Genomic DNA, 21,298 nt, shown 5'->3' on the forward strand with positions numbered 1-21,298 from the left:
TCAGGGGTTTGATAATAGTGATGAATGTCCAATTTTTTGGACATTCAAAAACCAGAGTTGTATACTCTTAAAAGATTGTGCTACATGGTATGTAAATTATATCTCAATAAATTTAAGAAAAGATTCATTATAGTATACAGAAGCCATACTAAAAAAATATATCAGATATATGCTTTTAAATTTAGAATACATAAAATAATTGTGGTGATGTGATTCAATGATCAAGATGGCAGCTAAGCTCAAATATAGTTGTTAAATATTTATCCTGGGGAAAAAGTTTATATTGGAATTTGGCATTCTACTCAACTTTTTGGTAAACACCTTAAACTGTTCTAAAAATAAATTAAAAATAATTAAAAAACAGGAAATATCATTTTATAGCTGTGAAAATAAGTTTTTTGAGTTTGGAACACCTCTTCCTCTACATTCCCTCATTAGGAAATCATGTAAATTATTGTCATTATTATTATTACTCTTCTGAGAATAAATGCTTATTATGAAAATTTGGTAGCATTTTTATGTATTTAGTTTCTGAATGTTCCATTCATTATGCATTTATTCATAATTAAAGTGTGTCGTGTATGTGTAGGTCATGAATATACAAATAAATTAGAGTGATCTATATTATACACAGCATGAGTGCTACTAGGAGGGGAAGAGAAAAAAAAAGGAAAATGGCTAAACTCCTTAAAGGAAATGCCTAACTAGAATCTAAAAGCAAGAAAGCAGTCAAGTGGGGTGGGGTGGGGGGGGGAATGCACATTTGCATATGTAATATTAGGAATAAGATATAGAATCAACAAATTTTATACTTTATGTTGAAAATACAACAGTGTTTATGTGAAAATGCCAGGTGCTTTCCTGGTGACTCAGCAGTAAAGAATCCTCTTACAATGCAGGAGACACACAGGAAATGTATATTCAGCTCCTGGGTCAGGCTTCCCATGGAGAAGGAAATGGCAACGCACTCCAGTATTCTTGCCTGGGAAACTCATGGACAGAGGAGCTTGATGGGCTACAGTCCATGTTGTCACAAACAGTTGGACATAACTTAGTGACTGAGCAACAAAAAACCCAAGCAAATGGAAGATGAGAAAGAAACCATTTTATTTTTCATAAGAGGGAAAGTGAAGTGTTTGTTGCTCAGTCCTTCTGTGACCCCATGGACTACAGCCTACAAGGCTCCTTTGTCCATGGAATTTTCCAAGCATGAATACTGGAGTAGGTTGCCATTTCCTTCTGCAGACAGTCTAACTGTCCACAATCTGATTCAGGATCAACACAGTGCATTTAATATTCATATCTCTTTCAACTTCTTTAACCTACAGGAATTCCTCAGACTTTCTTCTATCTTTTGTTTTCATTTCTAAGGATTTATTTTCTTACTATTTTAAAGCTTTATGTTGAAGTCTAACACATGTACACAAATCATTTGTTTTAAAGCTTAAATAATTTTTCACAATATAAGCATAAATATGTAACAATCTATTTGAGTAATATAACACTATTTGCACCTACAAACCCCTTCCTGAATTTTTCATTACATCATAATTTCTGCAAGAAAAGGAAAAGACACACATTCACTATTGTATTGTTTTATGTTTCTTATTCTCATTAACCAAGTAGAATCACCAATCCTTCTGACAGATAATTGTCACGGGCAAATAGAATCTGGAAACCAGCTTACATGCTGGCAAATTAAAGATAAGAACAGTAAAAAATAACAATTAGAATATTCTGGATTCACAAATAACACGGATTTTTGTTGTTTTGTTTTGAAAGATTGTTACTATTGCACAAAAGGAAAAGCCTGAAAGTATTATTCATGGTAAACTTTATAAACAGAACATTTTTACCCTATGGATACAGATCTGCTTGGTCTTTGCACCATAGACAAGTGGATTGAGAAATGGAGGGACCAACAGATAAGTGCTAGAAAAGAGGATATGAGGTGGGATGTGAGAACCAAACCTATGTGCAAAGAATGAGAAGAAACCAAGGAGGTAGAACTGGAGAAAGACACAGATGTGAGTGATGCAAGTATTGAATGCTTTCAACCTGGCCTCCTTTTGGGGAAATCAAAAAACTGTGATAAATATCTGCATATAGGACAATGTAATGAATGTGGGCTCAAACACTGTGATGTTGAAAGCCACAAACATACCATAGATTTTGTTGACCCTGATATTTTCTGCAGCAAGTTTCACAATGGCTATATGCTCACAGTAGGAGTAGGAGATGACTGCTCTATAATAAAACTGAAACTGGAACTTTATCAGTACTAAGGATGTGGTTACAAGAATGGCAGTCCTGAGTGTTACTGCAGCTGCTATTTGGGTGAATAGAAAGTGGGTAAGATGGCAGCATGTCTGAGTGGATAACAGATGACTACATAGTGGTCCAGGGCCATGGCCAGCAAGATGTCTGATTCTATGCCCTGAAATGTGTGAATGAGCCACATTTGAAGCAGGCAAGAATCAAAATATATTTCTGGTACATGAAACCAGAAGGTTCCAGCATCTTGGGCACAATACTGGTAAGAAGTACAATATCTGACTCCTAGCATGCCTTGGAAAATGTACTTGGGGTCATGGAGGCTGGGATCTCATTTGATGATGATCAGAAGCAAGGCATTTCTGATCATAGCAATGAGATACAGGACACAGAATGGAATCCCAATCCAACACTGCACAGACTCTAGGCCTGGGATCCCTATTAGTGTCAACACAGAAGCCATGAAGACTATGATGTTGGAAATAGTCAGTGTCCTTGGGTCTCCTGACGCAAACAAAAAAACATTTCTCTGTCAGTGCTACTCCCTCTGCTACTTCCTATTTTCATCCAAAGTCATTGTACTGAGTGTATATGATTTTGGTAGAGCTCAAAACACATCATCCACCTCATTCATATATAGAAGGTAAAAGAAAGATCCATAAAGACACATCATTTTTTTTAGGAAAGGCATCCACAAGACCAAAAAATATGATGTGCAACTATGTTACGTAGAACCGGCTAAATTCCTAAGTAAGGGAATCAACTGCTGTCTTGTCTGTTATTTCATTTCAGAACTGTGGACCAAAAAAGTATATTTTGTTTATTTTACTTGGCAATTATGTTTTAGTCAGAGGTTGGTGATTCTCTCCATATTTCACATTCCAGTTACTGCTTCTGCTGCTGCTGCTGCTAAGTCGCTTCAGTCATGTCCAACTCTGTGCGACCCCATAGATGGCAGCCCACCAGGCTCCCTGTCCCTGGGATTCTTCAGGCAAGAACACTGGAGTGCGTTGCCATTTCCTTCTCCAATGCATGAAAGTGAAAAGTGAAAGTGAAGTCGCTCAGTCTTGTCTGACTCCCAGCTATGCCATGGACTGCAGCCTACCAGGCTCCTCCATCCATGGGATTTTCCAGGCAAGAGTTCTGGAGTGGGGTATCATTCAGTATTCTGTTATTCTCAGTTGTCTCTCAGTTAAAAACAGCTGGTCTGAGCTAGTAAGAGTTCAACTGTTACATTAGTGCAGAATGCTCTCTAAGAAAGAGAGTAAACATACATTTTGTTACTTAAAAGCAAACTGTTTTTGTCTATGTATGGATCTATGTTGTCTGCCTCTGCTTCAGATGAGATGTCTTTTCAGGAGAATGTGAGGAAGAGTTTTAGGAAAGGTCATTCAAATCTGTGTACGTTTGCAGAATCTGGGTCAAGATTTCTTGCTACATTTTTACTTTTCTAATAAAACTGTGGTAAGTTTTTGCTATGTTTCTAATAGTGGAAATACTTAAATTTCTGTGGCTAAAATATATAAAATAAATTCTGGAATACACATAACAAGGTAATTAGAGTGGAGGGACCTTGAGGAAGCAAGAGAAGAGCAGACAAATGTAGAGGTAAAGAGGGACTCATCCTTTATGACTAAAGGATATAGGAACATCTGTTGTGTGTGTGCTAGTTGTTCAGTCATGTCCGACTCTTTGTGACCCCATGGACTGTAGCCCACCAAGCTCCTCTGTCCATGGGATTCTCCAGGCAAGAATACTAGAGTGGTTAGCCATTCCCTTCTCCAGGGGATCTTCCTGATCCAGGGATTGAACCCAGGTCTCTTATATTGGAGGCAGATTCTTGATGTCCCAGCCACCAGGGAAGCCAAGGAACATCAGTAAATGGGTAAATCAATCAGAATAGAGACTTTGTTCTTGCATTTAAACTCTCCAGAGCTATCATTTCCATGAGACTTGATTAATTTAGGCTCATTAATTCTTAATGAGAAATAGATAATCTGGAACGTGGGTCATTTTTGTGGGCTCAGGCATAAGAAGTTGATAGAAAATGAAGGCTTGGAAGGACATGTTCCTTAAAAGAAATTAAATATAGAACTATAAATGGAAGACAGAGAGCTGAGAGAGGAAATGTTTAAGACAAATTTAAAATAAGCAAAGAAATTTAATCATACTCAATTCACTGATAATTTAATTTTTTCTGAAAGCTTTTGATCTTATGTGTTATATGAAAGCTATCTGATCAAAATCATGACCGGTTAACCATTATATATTTTGAATCAAGAAGTTCTCAAACCATGTATTAGAGAAATATTAGTAAAGCTGTTAAACTAAGGTTAGGTTATTTCATTCTTTCATAGACTTTTCAGTAAAATTGGTTTGTGTCAGTAAACTCATGATCAGCTAACACTATACTGAGTGTCAACAAATAGGGCAGCAAGGCAGGAAGCAGCTGTGGTTCGTGGTGCTTAACCTTAAGTGAAAGAAACAAGTCAGCCAGAATCACTTTAATGCAGGAAGTCTGTATCAGTTGCCATGTATTTTAGGATAGATTGGTGACTAAACTAAGCTGTTGGATACCTGTAGGTTAGCACCCCAATGACTCATTTGATGGTAAATTCATACATCATTGACTCTAACAGTAGTAAAGTTTTACTGTCTCAAAGATAATCAGGGATCGAATAGGAATCCTTTAAGAATGATCAGGGTGTCACTTTTTCAAGAGGAAGAGGCAACATTTGAGCATGGTCTGACAGGTACAGATAGTGGGATGGCAGGTGGGAAGTACGTAAGTGAGCACAGGGTTGATAGGATGGAGTGATTATAGCTGGTAACGAAAAGTTACTGAGGTAAACTTGGAAATAGTGAGCTTACTTGTCAAAAGTTGGAAACTGGTTCTGCTCTTACCAGATATCTGAAGAGCACCATCCTTCATATCAACCACACTAAACTCTTATCAAACACCAACTCTTCTTAATATTTTTGTATTATATATTCTGCAGTGCTTTCTATCCGGACCATCTGTAACAGCACCTGGCCAATGTCAACATCCCACATACATTTGGTGCTGGAACCATCCACAATGGGTGGACATCTCAGGGACAGTCTTTCATGCTTTTCTCTTATCTCTGTAATACAGACCTTCTTCATCTTCTATACGTTTGTCTGAGATCATGTTTTTGTGTTCTTCCTCCAGTAAAACCATGATCTGTATTATTTGGAGGCATAACATCAATTTATTCAGTTTGATTTGAAGAAGAAAGCTGCTAGCTATCAATTTTAACATCGTTAATGAATGTGTGGAGAAAGACAATTTATAACCCTTAAGTGAGGGATTTGTTAGGCAGCAGTTAAACCACAGGAGACCCAGCAGATTTTAGTTATGTCATCTTGGGTTCACCCACACCTATTATCCCTGAAATCATTACCACAACTTGCAGACACCTCCTTACTCTTCTCTTTCCTAAAAGGCTAAATAAGAGACATTTATATACATCAGTTTTCTTCATATAGAGTTCCTTTTCTACTGTTTTCATTAACAAAAAAATGTCTAAAGTCTAACTAAATATAGACATGCTCCTTTGCCAATGAATTCAGTTTTTAAATGTTTTTAATTAAATGTAATAAAAATGAATGTTTTTAATTTTTCTTAAATAAATATTTTAAATATTTGACTCTTCCTTTCAATGAAGGAATTCTGGAAAGAAAAATCTGAACCTATAATGTTCTTTCATTACATGTGTGCATGCATGCTAACAGTCGTATCCTACTCTTTGAGATATTATGGACTGTAACCCACCAGTCCCCTCTGTACGTGAAGTTCTACAGGCAAGAATATGGGAGTGGGTTGCCATGCCCTCCTCCAGGAGATCTTACCCACCCAAGGAATAAACCCCCATCTCCTTTATTGCAGGCAGATAGTTTACTGCTGAACCAACAGGGAAGCCCAGTCAATCTCTCTGTGTCTCTAAATCCATCAATAAATCTGTCTATCCATCTACATCCTATTGGCTCTGCTACTTTGGAGAATCTTCACTAATCCAGTGGTTTAAAAGAGCTCAATTAGAAATTAAAAGTTATGATAAGGTTCTGATAAATCGCTATAACTCTTATTTTATGAATTGATGTACTCAGTTGTTAAGTCATGTCCAACTGTTTGCGACCCCAAGGATCGTAACCCACTAGTCTTAAACTCTGTCCATGGGATTTCTCCAGCAAAAATACTGGAATGGGTTCATAACTCCCAGAAGAATCGAATATTGGATCAGAGAATGGTAATATTTTCATTTGTGTGCAAGGCTGACACACATGATGCCAAATTTACACTTTATTTGTAATGGGCACAATTTTTAATTTGAAAAGTCTTAAAGAGTATATTAATAAAAGTAATGGCCTTTGTCATAAGTGATATTAACAAGGTTATAAGATATAAGTTTCATATGAAAAGTGTTTTGTATCATATAATTGTTATATAATAATTCTTGTTACTGGAAAAAATAACTGGAAAGTAAAAAATAATAATTAGTAATAGAGAATAAAAACATGTTACATTAAGATACAATTCTGTGTATGATAAAATAAAACACAAAATTCTGTACTGAAAATTACAAACATTGTTGAGAGACAGTAGATAAGAACTAAAGCAACAGAGACCTATGTCACCTATATATATATCTTGGAATATTGTTAAGATGTCAGTTCCTTTCAATTTATCCTATAAGAATCCCAACACATATTTTGCCAATAATTCAGAGACTGATTCTATATTTTATAAGGAAACTCAAGGTGACAGATCCAAAGTAATCTTTAAAAAAGTATAAGTTTTGAGTTATTACAATATCTTCAATTAGTACTCAATATAAAACCATAATAATCAAGACATTTTGGGATCATCATGGATATAAGGTTAGATTAGTGATTCAGGATGGAATTCTTGGAAGAATATCCACATCTATATGATCAGCTGATAGTCTACAAAGTTGATAAGAAAAGGCAAACATAAACTAAGCAGTAGAAAATGAATGTCTTCCTCTGCAGTGGTGGGGATAGTATTGGTATGTATTTAGCTAAACCTTTATCATTTGTCATTTTATGATCATTTATTATCTATCTAAACCTTTGTCACATCATTTTTAACAACTAAAGAATATAGAAACATAGGTAAATGTGTTACTTAATTGGATAAAGCCTTGTTTTTACTTTATTCACAGCTACCATTACCATATGATCTGGCTAATTTAGCCTCATCAATTCTTAATGAAATAGATAATCTGGAATCCTTGCATCATTTTTTTTGTGAACCCAGACATAAGAAATTAACAGTGAAGGAGTGAAAGACTGAAGGGGTGAATATGTTCCTTAAAAGGAGTTAAACATAGAATTAGAAATGGAAGGCAGAGGGGTGGTGTTGGGGCACCAGAGGTAACTCAGCAGAGGCTACAGAGAAACTGAGAAAATTTTCATTATTTCTCAATTCACTGAGAACTAATTTTTCTGAGAACCTGGGTTCGTGCCTTATGTTAATGTTCTTTTCTAATTGAAAGCATCAGTTGTTAAATATTATGTAATTAGAATCAGGAAATTCTCAAAACAACACATTAGAGGCATGTTCGTAATTCTGTAAATATAAACTCAGGTAATCTCTCAGAGATTCTCCTCTAAAGTTTCTGTAAATCAGTAATCTCATGATAAAATAATCCTATATTGAAAGTCAACAGGTAGGATGGTAATGCAGGAAGAAGTTGTGATTCGTGATGCTAAATCTCAAGTAAAAGAATGGAGAGATAATTTTAATGTAGAATCCCTGTATCTGTTTTCATATTTAGAATAGACTAGTCATTAAAGTAAGCTGTTGAATACCCATAGGTTTGCTCCCCAGTGACTAATTTTATGATCAAGCTTTACATCACTGACTATAATAGCAGTCAAATTTTCTTTCTTAGATTATCAGACAAAAAGGATAATCAGAATTAGAATAGGAGTCCTTTGAGAACAAACACTGTGTCTGACTTTTTCAAGAGGAAGGAGCAACATTTGAGCATGATCAGACAAGTAGAGAGAGTTGGGTACCAGGTGGGAAGTACATGAGTGAGTAAAGGTTGATGAGATGGGGTGATTATTATTTTAAAAACTGGTATTGAAAAGTTATGGAGATAAACTTGAGAACAGTGAGACTCACTTGACAATTGTTGGAGCTGGTTCTGCTCTTGCCAGATGCCTGAAGCATGCAGTCAGCTTCAGATCACTGTCACCTATGGTTTAGAATTCGTAATTCTTCCTATTATTTTCCATTATGAGTCCTGGAATGCCCCTTGTTTCTATCTGCATCTTCTGTAACAGCACCCAGTCAGTGTCAGGAACTCTAAGTCATATGGTGCTGGGCCATCTGCAATGGATGGATATCAGTGAGATAAATCTTTCATGCCTTTCTGTTGTCTGTGCATTACAGACGTTCTTCATCTTTTATAAGTCTATGTGAGATCAAGCTTTTGTGTTCATTCTCTAACAAAACTCAAAATAAGATCCGTATTATTCTGGAGCATAGCCTCAATTTATTCAGCTTAAATAGAAGAAAGTTGCCAGCCACCAATTTTAATGTTTCCTGATGGATTTGTGGAGGAGTTATGAACACAAAATGGGGATTTATTAGATACTAGCTAAACCACGAGGGGTCCTGCAAGTTTTGATGATTCCCACTTGGGTTCATCCATACTAATATCCCTGAAATCCTTAGTACAGTTTCCTTGTTCCTTTGTTTTGTTTTTCCACAGGCTAAATATGGAAATAATTATGTACACCAATTTTTTTTAAAGACTGAGTTCCCCTTCTTCTGTTCTCATTGACAAATAAGTCAAAAGTCTACTTAAATGTAAATATGCTCTGGTGCCAATAAATTCTATTAAATAAATATCCCATGATCCTTCCTTTCAATGAGGCAATTCTGATATGTTATATCTGCTATTAAAACTGGGATATTGAACACCCCTACTATTTTTGTGTTGCTATTTATTTCTCCTTTTAGTAACATTAATGTTTGCTTCATATATTTGACACTCTAATGTTTATAATAAATTTGAATATGAATTCAACCTTTAAATATTGCATGATATCTTTGCTTTCTGTGACAACTTTTTTTTTTTTTTGCAACATCATGGGGTGTGCAGAATCCTAGTGTCCTGACCTGACCCACAGCAGTGAAAACACTGAGTGCTAACCCCTGACCTGCCAGGGAATTCCCAGTGACAGTTTAATTAAAAGCCTATTTGACTAAAAAAACTACATCCACTACTCCCTCTTTGGCTTACCATTGGCTTGAAATTTCTTCTTCTATTTCTTCTCTTTCCCTCTACACGTGTTTTAAGTCTTAAATCCTATGGCATTCTTATAGACAACATATACTTTAATTTTCAGTTACTTATATTTTTTACATATGACTCATTATCCTTTAAAAGTTTTTATTATTACTATTATTCATTCTCTCACTGGATTTTTTCATGTCTTTTGCTGTTGTTGTTCAGTCGCTCAAGTCGTGTCCTACTCTTTGTGACCACATGGGCTGCAGAACGCCAGGCTTCCCTGTCCTTTACCATCTTCCAGAGCTTCCTCAAACTTATGTCCATGGAGTCAGTGCTGCCATCCAACCATCTCATCCTCTGTTGTCTCCTACTCCTCTTGGCTTCAATCTTTCCCAGCATCAGGGTCTTTTCTAATGAATTGGCTCTTCGCATCTGGTGGCCAAAGTATTGGAGCTTCAGCTTCAGCATCAGTTCTTCCAATGAATATTCAGGACTGATTTCCTTTAGAATTTACTAGTTTGATCTTCTTGCTGTCCAAGGGATGCACTAGAGTCTTATCCAACTCCACAGTTCAAAAGTATCAATTCTTTGGCACTTAGTCTTCTTTATGGTCCAACTCTCACATGGCAATGGCAACCCACGCCAGTACTCTTGCCTGGAAAATCCCATGGGTGGAAAAGCCTGGTAGGCTGCAGTCTATGGGGTCGCTAAGAGTTGGACACAACTGAGTGACTTCACTTTCACTTTCTCATATCCATACATTACTCCTGGAAAAACCATAGCTTCGACTATACATATGTTTGTCAGCAGAGTAATGTCTCTGCTTTTTAACACACTGTTTAAGTTTGTCATAGCTTTTCTTCCAAGGAGCAAGCATCTTTTAATTTCATGGCTGCAGAAACATCTTCAGTGATTTTGGAGCCCAAGAAAATAAAGTCTGTCACTCAACATAATTCATGTTTGCAAAATTTTACTAAACTCAAATACATTGTGACTCAAATTTATTTCTGCATTATTTAACAAGATACCATTCCAATTTTTTTTCTACCTCTGAATCTTTAATATTGTGCTCTCTTCATTTTATTGTAATGGGATGTTTTCTTGGGTAACTCCTTTCTTGAACTGTGCATCAGTCTAAAATTAGAGACCATATTCTTTCCCTGTGTACTTGATTTTTCTTAGAAATTGTTATGAGTCCTCAGTGTTAAAGTTTGATTGAAGAAAATTTAAACCTGATCACTACTGGTACAGCATCCTGGGTGAAGATTAAAATGCATGGACAGAGGAATAGCAAAGAGTGAAGAAATATTTGAAGTATTTGTTTAGCAGTCAATTTCTCACATGGCAGGTTTTATTGAGGGCCATAGTTTATTTTAAGATGATATACTGATTCATTCAAAGCACCATCTTTGTTTACATTAATAATATTGGAATAAGCCCTCTAGTATGCTGATTTTGTGTAAGATAGCATTACATGTTACTTTAAAGTCTCCAGATTAGTTACTCTTTAATACCATTGATAAACACCAGAGAAATGTTTAAACTGTTTATCATACAATGCCATTTTTACTGAATTTCTAATAAGTCTGATGCATTGTTAATAAAAGTGTAAATAAGACACAATTATTGTCCTCTAGATACTTGCAGTAGGAGATTTCTAAATGCAGTGGAATTTATTTGTCTATGTTTTCAATTCTATAACTTAAACGTTCAAATATGGGCAAACCTCAAACTGGAAAAAGTATTAAAATGTGTGCCTTCTGAAGTGTGTGTTTTATTTAAGTACTGATGATAATTTTATTTCCTTAAGAGTATTTACTTCTGAATAAGCCTAATTTATTTTCATCAGTCCTATTTTGTGCTATATTTCTTCCTCAAAAAGTTCAATGTTTACAGACTTTAGTTTATATCATATAGATTTTATGTTGATCATATGTGGTATTATGGATTTTATATCATATATATATATATATATATATATATATATATATATATATCTCAGTATTTCAGAAAAAGTACCTGGATGTTCATTGGAAGGACTGATGCTGAAGCTGAAGCTCCAATACTTTGGCTACCTGATACAAAGAGCCAACTCATTGGAAAAGACCCTGATGCTGGGAAAGATTGAGGGCAAGAGGAGAAGGGTATGACAGAGGATGAGATGGTTGGATGGTCACCGACTCAATGGACATGAATTAGAGCAAACTCCAGGAGATAGTGAAGGACTGAGAAGCCTGGCATGCTGCAGTTCATGGGACTGCAAAAGGTCAGACATGACTTAGCAACTGAACAACAAGAACAACAAAACAAAAGTAGATGCTATTAAAAATTGTCAAAATATAGATTCAGAAACAAATATTAGAAAACAAGATATGACCAAAAGACAACTATGGGTTGTATTAACAGTTTGAAAATATGAATTGTGACATGGTCCTTGGGAGTTACCTAGAATAAGTGTCTTCTGCAATTTACTTATTTATGTAGGTCTAGAGAAAAGCTCTAGATTTCAAGGGACAGGCCAAGAACAGAAGAATAAATGAAACAATTTGAAATCACAATTCAAGAGAATTTTATTCTTTGTAAGAATAATAAACCAAATTTCTTAAGTATTTGATGATTTGTTAAATATCTCAATTATAAGCATCTGAGAATTAACATATTTTTTCAAGTGTAGAAGTTTTATATTTGGCTTTTAGCACATGAATGTTGCTATTTAAACTAACACAAATTCTCTTTAGAAGGATCCACTAGTGATCAAGATGTTTGGCGGATACAAATATTGTTAGTACATGGTCACAGATGTGTTTGGTCTTCACTCTATAGATGATTGGGTTGAGAAAAGGTGGAACTAACAGGTAAAGGTTAGATAAAAGGATATGAATGTATGGTGGTTTATGAGAACCAAACCTATGTGTGAAGAAAGAGAAGAAGCCAAGGATCAGAACTGTAGGAAGACAGAAATGTGGGCAATGCATGTATTAAAGGCTTTGAATCTCGCCTCCTTCTGGGGCAGTTGAAAGACAGTGATAAAGATTTGAACATAGGACAGAATAATAAAAATTATGTCAAATCCTAAGATAGAGAAGGCAACAAATAGACCATATATCTTGTTGATCCATATATCTTCAGTAGGCAGCTTCATAATGGCCATGTGTTCACCATAAGTGTGGAGATGACCGTGGTTTGGTAGAATTTAAGATGACATTTACTAAGTACCAGCCATGGTGCTACAAGTAAGGTCACCCTGAGTGTCACCCCAACTCCAATGTGAGTCAAAAGTTGTCCTGAGAAGACAGGGACATGTCTCAAGTGGTTACAGATGGCGACATAGTGATCTAGGGCCATCGCCAGCAAGACACCTGATTCAACACCCTGAAAGGAGTGAATAAGCCACTTTTGCAGAAGATATGCTTCAAAAGAAATCTCTGTCAAATGAAGCCAAAAGATGCCTAATATTTTGGGGAGAATACAGGTACTAAGTACAATGTCTGTGGCCCCCAACATGGCCAAAAATATGTACATAGGTTTACACAGGCTGTTTTTATGTTTGATTATCATTATGATTAGGGAATTCCCAATCACAGCTACAAGGTACATGAGACGCAATGAAATCCCAATCCAACACTGCACTGACTCCAAACCAGGAATCCTGATGAGTGTTAATATAGAAGGCATGAAGACTGAGCCATTGGATATGAGCATGTTGATTTGATTAGTAGAATCAAGGAGTGGTATGTTGTGTCATCTTCTGATTCCTGTCAAGAGTTTATAAGTCAAAGAAGAAATTCATTTATTTTAGCTAAATATACTTTAGATTTGGGTGATACCACTTTATCGTTTTTCTATTATTGAAATATACCTGACAGATAACATTTTGTAAGTTTAATGTGCATGATACAGTGACTTGATACACTCATATATTGGAATATGATTTCCACTGTAGTGTAGGTAGCATCTCTACCATGTCATATAATTATATTTTCTTTTTTATGGTGATAATAAATAAGAAATAGATTCTTAGCATGTTTGATGTTTATAATAATGTCTATAAAACTATACCATGCATTAGATCTTCAGGTGTTATTTATCTACTTATCTATCTGCATGTTTGTAACCTGAAACAATATGCCCACTGTTCTCTGAGCACTCATTCCCAGGTAACCACCATTTTACTCTTTGGGTTCATTTGTTTAAAGACTTTGCATATAAATCTTATAATGTAGTATTTGTCTCTCTTTGTCTGACTTATCTGACTTAACATAATATCTCTAATGTCTATTATTATTGTAACAAATGTCAGGAGTTTCTTCTTCCTGATAGCTAGGCAAATTAATTATCCAGGAAATGCAAATCAAAATTACCATGAGATATCACTTTGCTACAGATCTTCCATCAATAGACAACAGAGAACAAGTGTTGATGAAGATATGGAGAATAGGGAACATTTGCTCACTGTTCGTGGGAACATAAATTTTTCAACCTATAGAAAACAATTTTGAAGTTCATAAAAAAATTCAGAAAAGGGTCTAGTGTATGATCCAATATTTCCACATTTGTTTGTATGTCCAAAGGAAGTAAAAATATGATAGTGAAGAGACATATGCAGACCCAGCTCATCTATGTTTATTGTAGTATCACTTTCAATAGTCAAGAGGTGGAAACAACCTTAGTACCCATGAATGAATAAATGATAAAGAAGATAAACAAGATGAAATATGCAACTATTGTTTCCAGTCTAACTACGGCTCTTTAACCTTCTATCTGCTGCTTAGAGACTGGGATTCAAATTTAGCATATACCATTTATTTATATATACACACACATAAATATATTTATATATATACACACACACATAAATATATATATATTGCATGTTATATATGAATATATGAGATCTTTAAGAATTTTAAAATATTTTATCTTCCTTCAGTTCAGTTCAGTTCAGTCGCTCGGTCGTGTCCGACTCTTTGCGACCCCATGAATCACAGCATGCCAGGCCTCCCTGTCCATCACCAACTCCCGGAGTTCACTCAGACTCATGTCCATAGAGTCAGTGATGCCATCCAGCCATTTCATCCTCTGTCATCCCCTTCTCCTCCTGCCCCCAATCCCTCCCAGCATCAGAGTCTTTATCTTCTTTACCTTATCTAATTGATATTTTTCTTGAGCTAAGTCTCTGTCACAGCAAAATTGGCATTTTAAGTCAGATAGATTTTTGTGTTGTGGATTTTCTGTTTTGTGGAAGTTTAAGCAGTATCCCTAGCTCCTACCCACAAGATGTTGATTGCTTTCTCTTGTCATAATGACCAAATATATATCATACATTGCCAAGTATCCCCTAGATATGGAAGGTGGGGCATACCACTCCTGGTTGCTAACCATTATTCTAGACTCTTACATTGGGGAAAATAGCCTTTAACTGAATAAGAATGAATATTTATGTACCTTTAATCAAAATGGGCAGAATAAATCTGGCTATTAAGGTGAATCATTTTTCAGTAAGTAGTAGCCAGATAAAGGAGATGAAGAAGGGCACTCCAAAAAAGAAAGACTTAGTACAAAATTACATAAATGAGACATATGGTGAAATTGTGAATCAATAGTTTTCACTGAAAAATTGTGTCCTAAGCAGAAATGATGATTGTGGAAGATATTGAAAAGGGAAGAATATAAAACATAAAGGTATTATTTTAAATCAAATAATTTCAAAATCTAAGGTGGCAAAACAGCCCTTCTGCCTTTTAAAAATGCAGTAAGATAGCCAGTTGACAAATAGCTTCCTTTTTTGAATTCATAGGCTGTGGAAACCACATTACCTCATGTGCAGCATAAACCCTGAAACACTAGTATTACTTATGACTCCAGTTCTACTTAGCCTGATTACAAGAACCTAAACTTTTAAAGTATTTGGGGGGTTCTCTAACATCAAACCAGTTAGACTTGTTTATTTTGCTTGTAAATTGTATTTTAATCAGAGTTTGATGAATCCCTCCATAGAGCATCCTTTAGCTACTGTTCAAGACTGTTAATTCTTTGTCGTGAAGTCAGCTCAGTCATGTCTGACTCTTCGTGACCCCATGGACTGTAGCCCACCAGGCTCCTCCATCCATGGAATTTTCTAGGCAAGAGTTTGTCTTTAAATCAGATACAATCAGTTTGGACCAGTAGGTTCTCAGACTCTGATGCATAATTTAATATAGGCTCCCCATGAAAGAAAATAGAGAAAAAGATACATTTGTCATCAATGAGAATAATATACTTACATATTTATTTATGTTATTTCTTCTGTATAAGACTGGATGACTTTTCAAAAAAATGTAAAATAAGAGCAAGAAAAGATCATTCAAATGCACATATTTTTGGCAAGCCTGGGTCAAAGTTTCTTGGTTTGCCTATATTTATTCACCTGAAATGTTAAAAATGGTTGTATTCTCAAAATAGTTGCAATTCTGAAATATATATTAGTACAGAAGGAGGAATCTCTAGGATTTAAGAAGATCAGCAGCAGAAATAATAGGGACAGGAGGACTCATTCTTGATAACTACTGAATATGTGAAAATGAATATGTGGGTAACGGGCAAATTGAGGCTAATTTCTTGGTTTACAGTGGTCATAACCCCCATGATAATGAAGAAAGACTTTAGTCACCAATTTTAATGTTTCCTAAGAGTACATCATGAGAAATGCTGGGCTGGAAGAAGCACAATCTGGAATCAAGATTGCCGGGAGAAATATCAATAACCTCAGATAGGCAGATGATACCACCCTTATGGCAGAAAGTGAAGAGGAACTAAAGAGCCTCTTGATGAAAGTGAAAGTGGAGAGTGAAAAAGTTGGCTTACAGCTCAACATTCAGAAAACGAAGATCATGGCATCTGGTCCCATCACTTCATGGGAAATAGATGGGGAAACAGTGGAAACAGTGTCAGACTTTATTTTGGGGGGTCTCCAAAATCACTGCAGATGGTGATTGCAGCCACGAAATTAAAAGACGCTTACTCCTTGGAAGGAAACTTATGAACAATCTAGATAGCATATTAAAAAGCAGAGACATTACTTTGCCAACAAAGGTCCGTCTAGTCAAGGCTATGGTTTTTCCAGTGGTCATGTATGGATGTGAGAGTTGGACTGTGAAAAAAGCTAAGCGCTGAAGAATTGATGCTTTTGAACTGTATCGTTGGAAAAGACTCTTGAGAGTCCCTTGGACTGCAAGGAGATCCAATCAGTCCATTCTAAAGGAGATCAGTCCTGGGTGTTCAGTGGAAAGACTGATACTAAAGCTGAAACTCCAGTACTTTGGCCACCTCATGCAAAGAGTTGACTCATTGGAAAAGACCCTGAGGCTGGGAGGGATTGGGGGCAGCAGGAGAAGGGGAAGACAGAGGATGAGATGGCTGGATGGCATCACCAACTCGATGGACATGAGTTTTAGTGAACTCCGGGAGTTGGTGATGGACAGGGAGGCCTGGCATGCTGTGATTCATGGGGTCGCAAAGAGTCGGACACGACCGAGCGACTGAACTGAACTGAACTGAATGGATTTGTGGAGAAGGAGGAGTTATGAACATGAAATAAGGGACTTATTAGCCACTAGCTAAACTACAAGAGGTCCAGGAGTTTTTAATTATACCCGCTTGGGTTATCTACATGTAATATCCCTGAAGTCTTTACTAAAACTTGCTTATACCTCCTTATTCTTCCTTTTCCTTTTTTCCACAGGCTAAGTACAGAGATTATACACAGCATTTTTTTTTAGGCTGAGTTCCATTTCTGTTGCCCTCATTGGCAAATAAGTCTAAAAGTCTATTTAAATATAAACATGTTCTACCCCAATGGATTCTACTTAAGTAAGTATTCTGTGACATTTCCTTTCAATGAGGCAAATTCTGATATGAATTGCAAGTCCCATCCACTACTTAAAATGGGGTATCAAAGTCTCCTACTATATTTGTAGTGCTGTCTAAGTCTCCCTTTAGTTTGCTTCATATATTTGGGTTGTCTAATACATGTTATGCATTTTCAAGATGAATTCAGTCTTCTAATATTATGTGATGTTTTGCTTCCCTGGTGGCTCAGGCAGTAAAGAATCTGCCTGCAATGTAGGAGGTCCAGATTCAAACCTTGGATTGGGAAGAGCCCCTGGAGAAGGGAATTGCAACCCGCTCCAGTATTCTTGCCTGCAGAATTCCCATGGACAGAGGAGCCTGAAGGGTTTCAAAGACTCGGACACAGCTGAGCAACTAACACTAACTAACTTGCTTTTTGTGACTTTTTTTTTTTGGTCTTCCTGCAAGATTTTCAGAATCTTCATTCCCCTACCAGAATCAAACCCAGGTCCATGGTAGTGAAAGTGCAGAGTCCTAACCATTGTACCACCACGGAATTCTCAGTGATAGTTTTAATTAAAAGCCTGTTTTGACTAATAAAATTATGCCCACTCTTGCCTCCTTTTGTTTACCACTGGCATGAAATTTCTTCCTCTATGCCTTCACTTTCAGCTTATGTGTGTTCTTAAATCTTAAATCCTATGACAATACAGTAGAAAACATATAGTCAATTTTTGCTTTTATTTAGTCATGTATCTGTTATGTATGTCTGATTATCCATTAATACATTTTTTATTCCTTCTTACATGGTATATTTTCATGTCTTGCTTCATATAGTTCATGTTACAAAATTTTATTAAACCCAAATACATTATGGTTCATTTCCATTTATGTGTTAATTAATAAGAAGTCATTCCAAATTTTTTTCTACCTACACATCTTTAATAATATGCTCTCTTCCTTTTATTAAAGTGGACTTTTTTTTGGATTATTTCTTTTGAGAATTAAACATCAGTCTAAAATTAGAGACCAGATATCTCTCCCTGTGTACTAAGTTTTTCTTAAAAACTCTTAGTCCTCAGTCTTAAAGGTTGATCGAAGAAAATTTAAACCAGATCTCTACAGGGACAAAATTCTGAGAATATGAAGTTGTGTGGGCAGAGGAATAGCACAGACTGAAAAAAACATCTGAAGGCAAAAACCACTACAATATTGTAAAGTAATTAGCCTCCAATTAAAATAAATTAAATTAAAAAAATCTGGTCTTTGTTTTAGTAGTCAGTTTATCACATGACATCTTTGACTGAAGGCCATACTTTATTTTAAGATGGTATACTAATTCATTCAAGCACCATCATTGTCTGCCATGTTGTACCATGCTAAATTGTTTCCGTCTTGTCTGACTCTTTGCAACCCCATGGACTGTAGCTCACAGGACTTCTCTGTCCATGGGATTCTTAAGGCAAGAATACTGGAGCAGGTTGTCATGCCCTTCTCCAAGGAATCTTCCCTACCCAAGGACTGAACCCTCAGCTCTAAGTCTCTTGCATTGGCAGGTGGATTCTTTACCACTAGTGCCATCAGGGAAGCCAACCATCATTGTTTACATTAATAATATTGGAATAAAGTCTCTAGTACACTGATTCTCTGTAATATGGTGCTACATGTTGCTTTAAAGCCTCCAGGTTAGTTGCTCTTGAATACCATTGATAAACACCAGAGAAATATTTAAATTTGTCATTATACAATACCATTTTTACTGAAGTTCTAGAAAGTCTCAGGAATTATCCTATGTATTATCAGTGTTAGTCACTCAGTCATTTCTAATTCTTTATGACCCCATGGACTACAACCTGTTAATCTCCTCTGTCTTGCCTGAAATTCTCCAGGCAAGAATACCAGAGTGAGCAATTCCCTTCTCTAGCAGATCTTTCCAACCCAGGGATGGAATCTTGGTCTCCTGCATTGCAGACAGATTCTTCACCAGCTGAGCCACCAGGGAAGCCCATGTATCATTAATACAAGTGTAAATTAGACACAGTTACTTTCCTATAGACACTTGCAGTAGCTGATTTTTAAATGCAGTAGAATTTATTTGTTGATATTTTCAGTTCTATAGTAAACATTCAAATATAGGTAAAATTCAAACTGGGTAAGAATATTAAAATATATTCCTCTGGGGGTGTGTTCTAATTAACTATGAATGCTGTTTTTGTTCTTAATCTATACAGTTAGCAAAACAAGACTGGGAGCTCAGTGCAGCTCAGATCATGAACTCCTAATTGTAAAATTCAGACTTAAATTGAAGAAAGTAGGGAAAAAACAGTAGGCCATTCAGGTATGACCAAAATAAAATTCCTTATGATTATAGAGTGGAAGTGCGAAAGCAATTCAAGAATTTAGGTCTCATAGACAGAGTGTCTGAAGACCTATAGACGGAGGTTCATAACATTTTATGGGAGGCAGTGATCAAAACCATCTCCAAGAAAAAGAACTGCAAGGCAAATGGCTCTCTGAGGAGGACTTACTAATAGCTGAGAAAAGAAGAGAAGCCAAAGGCAAAGGAGAAAAGGAAAGATAAAGCTATCTGAATTCAGAGTTCCAAACAATACCAAAGAGAGATAAGAAAGCCTTCTTAAGTGATCAATGCAAAGAAATAGAGGAAAACAATAGAACAGGAAAGACTAGAAATCTCTTCAAGAAAATTAGAGATAGCCAGCAAACATTCCATGCAAAGATGAGCACAATAAAGGACAGAAATGATATGGACCTAACAGAAGAAGAAGACTTTAAGAAGAGGTGGCAGGAATACACAGAAGAACTATATAAATGAGATAATGACCCAGAAAACCATGACTCACCTACAGTCAGATATCCTAGAGTGTGAAGTCAAGTGGGCTTTAGAAAGGATCACTAAAAACAAAGCTAGTGGAGGTGGTGGAATCCCAGTTGAGCTAGGATTCAAATCTTAAAAGATGATGCAGTTAAAGTGCTGCACTCAATATGCCAGCAAATTTGGAAAACTCAGCAGTGACCATGGGACTGGAAAAGATCAGTTTTCATTCCAATCCCAAAGAAAGGCAAAGCCAAAGAATGTTCAAACACAATTGCACTCATTTCACATGCTAGCAAAGCAATTCTCAAAGTTCCCTAAGCTAGGCTTCAACAGAACATGAACCAAGAATTTCCAGATGTTCAAGCTAGATTTAGAAAAGGCAGAGGAACCAGAGATCAACTTGCCAATATCCACTGTATCATAGCAAAAGCAAGAAAATTCCAGAAAAACACCTACTTCTGCTTCATTGACTATGTTAAAGCCATTGACTGTGTGGATCACAACAAACGGTACAAAATTCTTAAGGATACAGGAATACCAGACCACCTGACCTGCCTTCTGAGAAATCTGTATGCAGGTCAAGAAGCAACTATTAGAATCAGACATGGAACAATGGACTTGTTCCAATAGGGAAAGGAATACATCAAGGCTGTATGGTGTCACCCTGATCATTTAACTTATATGCAGAGTACATCATGTGCAATGCCAGGCTGGATGAAGCACAAGCCAGAATTAAGATTGCCTGGAGAAATATCAATAATCTCAGATATGCAGATGACACCACCTATATGGCAGAAAGCAAAGAGGAACTAAAGAGCCTCTTGATGAAAGTGAAAAAAGAGAGTGAAAATATTGGCTTAAAACTCAACATTCAAAAAATGAAGATCATGGCACCTGGTCCCATCATTTCATGGCAAATAGATAGGGAAACATTGGAAACAGTTTTATATTTTATTTTCTTGGACTCCAAAATCACTGCTGATGGTGACTGCAGCCGTGAAATTAAAAGATACTTTCTCTTTGTAGGATAAGATATGACAAACTACACAATGTATTACAAAACAGAAAC

The 21,298-nt window shown here is 36.2% G+C and overlaps 2 pseudogenes; both read right to left on the bottom strand.

Annotated features, from left to right (window-relative positions):
• Positions 1–1,835: 1,835 nt before the first annotated feature.
• LOC113904972 lies at positions 1,836–5,557 on the bottom strand (annotated as a pseudogene).
• Positions 5,558–12,276: 6,719 nt separating this feature from the next.
• On the bottom strand, positions 12,277–13,268 carry LOC113904792 (annotated as a pseudogene).
• Positions 13,269–21,298: the final 8,030 nt, after the last annotated feature.

The sequence above is a fragment of the Bos indicus x Bos taurus genome, chromosome 15, assembly GCF_003369695.1.
Source record: "Bos indicus x Bos taurus breed Angus x Brahman F1 hybrid chromosome 15, Bos_hybrid_MaternalHap_v2.0, whole genome shotgun sequence".
Taxonomy (NCBI): Eukaryota; Metazoa; Chordata; class Mammalia; order Artiodactyla; family Bovidae; genus Bos; species Bos indicus x Bos taurus.